The sequence below is a fragment of the Cariama cristata genome, unplaced genomic scaffold (assembly GCF_000690535.1).
Source record: "Cariama cristata isolate BGI_N322 unplaced genomic scaffold, ASM69053v1 scaffold1980, whole genome shotgun sequence".
Taxonomy (NCBI): domain Eukaryota; kingdom Metazoa; phylum Chordata; class Aves; order Cariamiformes; family Cariamidae; genus Cariama; species Cariama cristata.
The window spans coordinates 24,707-30,706 of record NW_009595053.1 but is presented as its reverse complement, the minus strand read 5'-3'; positions in this window follow the sequence as shown (position 1 = coordinate 30,706).

Sequence of the window (6,000 nt, the reverse complement as noted above, 5' to 3'; positions counted from 1 at the left end):
GGGGGGTGGTGTTTGTTTTTTACATGCTGTGTGTTTTGTAGAATGTCATTGACTTTTTTTTTAACTGTTGGAGTATACCAGCTTGCTAAACTTTAGCTGCTCTGGTGTAAATTATTGGACCTGTTAGTCATTATTGTGAGTACATTGCAATATTACGGCAGTGGCAATGAAACTGATTCTCAGAGGAGTCCTCTGTCCTTGTGATTTTGAAACCAAGTTGCACATTTCAAACCTAGCCTCAGCCAGTCACCCTTTCTCTGTCCTGGTTGCTTGCCCAAAATACCTTCCCTCCTTCACACCGATAGTTTCTGTTGGCTGGCAATCAGTAGTATTTGGAGTCAAATCTATAGCATGTTGACTTCTTGTACCTACTCTGCCTCTGTCTTCAGTAAGGATTCACAAACTGGGTAGAACTTAGCCATTCAAAGTGTCTAGCTTCAACGCTTATGCACTGTCCCCAGCTGGGTAAGAAGAAGTTGCAAAGTTTTGTGTTATCCCAGTTGCAGCTGCTTTCAAAAAAGAAAAGCTTAAACTTTGTCTGTGAGAAGTTACTTGTGTAGAATTCATACTGAATGTAAATAAGCCTCTGTAGATCTTGCTGAGGAGGAAGGCAGTTGCATGGATAATAGAGTCATTGTGTGACACTAAATGGCTTAATCAGGCTTGCAATAACTATTCTAAGGGTGTCCAGTATTGTATTCCGTGCTCTTGTCCTCAGATCTCTTGTGTAGTGTATGCTCTGTATATCCAGTAGTATTGAATTGGACTTGCAGTTAGCATTTAAATAATGTAGCCTCAGTTGTTTTCAGCTACAATGCTTTCTTAGTAAAAATATCAAAGATTGGTGTGGGGGAACAAAAAACAGTAAGAGTTGAGGTGATGAACTGTTAAATCACCTTCATGATTCAAGTTAAGGAGTTTTGAACACGTGCTTGCAATTGAGAGAAATGCACTGAAATAATTTGTCACAGCAGCTTGTGGTAGCAAGCATGTTGTCTCAGATTTTTTAAATGGACTTTTCTCTAAAATAAAAGTGGGTAATTGGTAACTTCATAGGTTGAATGAACTACGCCCTTGTCTCATCACAGTGTATGCTCATGCACTGAGTCTTTATGCAACTTGTGTCATCCAAAACCAAAATCCTGGTCTTCCTTCAATCACCCTAGTTCATCTACCCTACCTGATTTGTTACTTAGTGCTTTTCCTCAGAAATAGCTTTAGAACTATCTCCTGGTTTATTTACCTGCCCAACACCAGGTGATTTGGGACTCTAATGCTGTAGTAGTCTTGGTGATAGGAATGATGGACTTCTGTATCAGTGAACAGGAAAAACAAACGGCAGCATTTCCTCCTTCTGGAGGCCAAGAGTCCTGAGGGCCTTGTCTTTCAAGACCAAATCGTGAAATAGCTTGTCTCACTTTGTTGTTGGGGGAAGAAGGAAAAAAAAAAAAAAAAAAGGTGTCCAAAGGCTGTTTAAAATAGTCAGTGGCAAACAACAGTAACTGAGAAGGTGGGATAATGCTGGAGCAGTTTATGTTATTCAGCTTCAAGTGAAAACTACACTTTAGTTACTACTTTAGTGCAAGCAGTTGATTTCCCAGCAAAAGTGCCTTTACTCATGGTGAGGCAGAAGTTTGTATTCATATCCTGAGGCTGCTGCTGCCTGTGGAGTTAACAAGACTCTCCTAAGGCATGATTAAATACCAGGCTGTGGAAATCTTTAATAAATAAGTTGACTTTTAAGATAAATTAGTTATATTTCTTCTAGTGCTCTGTGAAATAAGGGGGATATTGATGGAAACAGTGAACTTGGAGCTTCTGTTAACTGTTTGGGAAGTCATGTCTCAGACAGAGGAAGTCTTTACAATGAAGCAAGTGTCTCCTATGAATAAGAGATGCTGGCTGCCCTCTATGTTCACTGGGTCATTTTTTTTCTTCTTAGTGAAAGGTTGGTTCAGTGTCAGAGAAATTGGTTGCTTCATTAAGCAACCCAAAGTGGGGCTTATACACATGATGATTTTAGTAAATCTAGCCTTAATGTGAGTTGCAAATAAATGTGATAAATATGCAATAACTTCTTTGTAGAAGGGTACTGTTTCTTGTAGTAGCATTGCTTTCTGCTTTCTCAGTAAGGTTTCTAAAACAATGTTAAGTGTGGTGGCATGTCATCTATCTTAGGGGTTCGATCATGCCCTGCACTGTGAACATTTTGAATTATTATTGTTTATGTTCTTATTTCACTATCCTTTTATAATTAAGTATATTTCTAAGTTTAGAAATACAGTTTACATTGTCTTCTGTGAAACCGTGAAGAAATAACAACTGATACAGAATTTAGTTCTGTGAATTTTTATTTTATGGGAGCTAGACACAGAGAAATAAGTAACTGTTTGCATGTCAGATTCGAGAGCTGATGTCAAGATACTTGAAAAACAAACATTGCTCAATTTGAGAATGCGCTGCCTGTAAGGGGTTATTCAAATGTTCTTGAAATTAAAGAACTTCTGGAATAAACAAATGTTTAACAGAAAAACTACAAATGTGTGGGTGCTGGGAATCTAGTACTAGTTTGCAGTTTAGTACTACATTATCTAGTACTACATTATCTCCTTGCTTTAGTTTGAGACTTTTAGTATCTCTCCTTCACAGAATGCTCTAAGCTTTGAAGTCGGACTGAAGAGTGCTCTGCCTAATTCAATGACATATGTTCTGTGCTGAAATGCTATTAACTTCAACTCCTTGATGTACATGCATGCTTTTGAAAGTAGTGTGTCTTACATAGTTTGAAGTCTGGAAAACAGTGGTACTGGCAAGAAGAGTGGAAATAGCTTTATTTATTGCACAATCAAAAGTATTTTTTTAACACAATGTAAATTCTTTAGACCAAACTTGCGTAAATAGTTTCTAATAAAATTTTGGGCCTAGTCACTGTTCCAAGCTTCAGTGCTGTACTCCAACCTTCCTGATTTAATTTGGTGATTTGAGAACAACACTTACCGTGTTTTTCCTTTACTTACCTGTGGCTGTTATAAATCTAAGAGTTCCTTTTAAAAACAAGGAAGGCTTCAGGTCTGGCTATTCCTTGCACTCAGATTGTAATTTCAGATAAGAGATTATTTTTCTCCAACTTTTACTTATTGTAGTAGAGTTGCTTTTGTTGATTTGCTGTTTATAGCAGCACTCGTGTCATTCTGGTGTGAAGAGCAAGAGTCTACATTAAGAATCCAAGCTCTAATATCCTGTGGTACAGGATGGCACTGCTGCTCCATGGGGGACTGGCTGTCAGTGGGCCATTTAAACCTCAGCTACCCGGTTCTTATAAATTCTGAGCAACAGTTTTTTTCAGAGGTAAAGTCAGGTGCCTTCATCTTTTAAATTAGGAGGTTATACTCTAAATGTGTTAGGAAGCTCAAAATTATTGGGAACTGGTACAATAGCCTGTCTTGTTGATTTAAAATCAGTTTATTTACAGAAATGAAGTCTTGTTCTCTAAGTGTTAAATAATCTGGTGCTTATACATGACTTCATAATTTCAGATTGTTATTACAATATTTCAGCTTTTGAAGCAACCAAAATTATTTAAGATATGGTAAATTTCTACAAACTAACTGAAGGTGCTTTTACAGTAAATTAGGCGTGGAAATGTCACTACTCTTGCGTAATAGGTTTTTGTTCTTACGGGTTTATAGCAATAGTGTAGTTCAAGAATGAAGGTAGGCTAAATGCTAGTATTTGCACTGTTCTTAATCCTGTACATGAGCACTGATAGATGCAGTAGGATTTGTGCTGTGTGTGCATTTCACTGTTTCAAGTAGATTTTGAACTTACAAGGAAGACAACATATGTAGCAATTACTTTGGCCATATTCAAGATCACGCAAGAGGAAGTATTCTGGATCAGTAGTAGTACATTAAAATTAAATGCTTGGGTTTTAACTTGTCTTTTTATTGAAAATGTTAGGTTAAGCTAGACTTAACACTATATAGATTCAGCTTTACAGAAACCCTTATCTTTAAATTGTTCTCAGCTCCGGGATACTTCTGGGAAGGAAGTGAAAGTGTCTTCAGTTCCTCCTTCAATACTTGCAGGAAAAAAGAATGCTTGCTTTTAAGTAATTATAAAAATTTCAGAGAGTACAGAATGTTTATATTTGAATAGGTCCACTATGAAGTTTACTGAAAACACTGTTAGGTATTTTGTCGTTGTTAAGCATTTATATTGTTGATCAGAAGAATTAGCTTCTAGTTTCCATTATCGGTTATTCAGTGCCTTTAAGAAAATGATTGCAGCTAATAGAGCATTAATCATTTTAAAACAAGGCATTTATAGCTTTTTACAGATATTGATCCTGCAAACTCAGTTCTCTACAACACACTTCCCACTGTGAGAAAAAGTTACTTTGCAAATTTTTAAGCCTATTTGAGCAAAATTACTAAACTAAGGAGATAAACAATTTATATCTTAGCAGTTGGGTACATATTTTTGTTACGCAGGAAAAGTATGCAGAACTGCATGATTAAGAGCTCTCAGCAAATACTTCCCAAGCCTATACTTAAAACAGGATCCTTAACTTTGTCTGCATGGCACTGCAGTATGTGGAAGCTGTACTTCAGCCCCGAGGAGCAGTTTAGCTGGGTTTGCAAAGCACTTTACCATTAGAAAGCAAAACAGACTCCACAGAAGAAGGTAGGGTTTTTTTGATTAATTTTGGCATAAGGTTGGATTGCTGTACATGTTCTGGGACCCAGGCTGACTCAGGTATTGCTGCCCAAAGGTAACATTTTTCTGTGCAGCACTGCATGCCTCGCAGAAAATAGGGAGCCAGTGTTTTATTATATGGCTCGTGCATGAAGGGTTATGTCTTCCTCCTGTTTGTTTAAAGCTGAAGAATGTGATCTGTTTTCCTCACTGGTATGATGTAAGTGGCATATCGGTGCTAATTAAGTAGAAAGTATGTAGAGTTAATAGGGTTAAAACCATGTAAAGTTACAGATTTTATTCAATTTCTGTTATATTCTCTTGAAGAAAGCTTGCATTAGTCATTAATCAACTCTTCAATTTTAATAAATAAAATCTGTAGCTACCTGTAACATCTGCTGTACTGATGATTGTGCTTTTATTTGTTATTCACTGATTCAGAAACTGAAGCACACCATTTAAAAGCTATAACTAAATTGGCATTTTCTTCTATACTGTAATTTTTCTCTGTAAAATTGAATGACTTTATATGTAAACTTACTGAAGTACTAAGTAGGAATATAAGCATTGCTGATCAGTGTGAAATGTAAAGTCTGTGCTGCTGGTACAGGTTATTCTTTCACTGTAGAATGTGTAAATATTGTCTTATGCCAATCACAGCAGCACTGATTATACATAGTGCCACGAAAAGAAGTATTTTTTTTTTAAAATCAATTGTAAAGGTGGATGAGGGGCCCATCGAACACAATGGAAAGCAAAAAAATTTTTTTCTAAAGTTGTTAGAGGTACTGGAGGAAGGAATTATGTGAACTTCAATCAGTGCTTTGAAAGTATTTATGAAATAGCAATTTTTTTTTTTTTTTGGTCTATATAACTTGTTATTAAAAGAACTGGGTGTGTGGAAACGGTTTCATATGTGCCCTTCCATTTCTATAAAGTGTTTGCTGAAGCTGTAGAGGGTTTGTGGCAAATACTACTCATGGGTTTCATGATCAGGTCTTCAGTGAGTTCTCACTAAGTTTTCATGTCCCTATTATGGGAACAGTGTCATACCATCTCCCTCAATAACTTACCTTGGAGAAAGTGTTTGTGGTACCTTTAAGCAGACTCACTCAACAGTAAGATGACGAGGTGTGGTAAAGCAACCCCCAAGGCAAAGAAACAGCATTAGAAATTTATTCAGAATATAAGAACATTTGTAAAATAAGTATTATAAATGTCTCTGTATAAATAAATGCAGTTTTTACAATTCTATATCAAATAAACACAAAATAGCTATTTTACAGCTAGGAAACTAAAAAG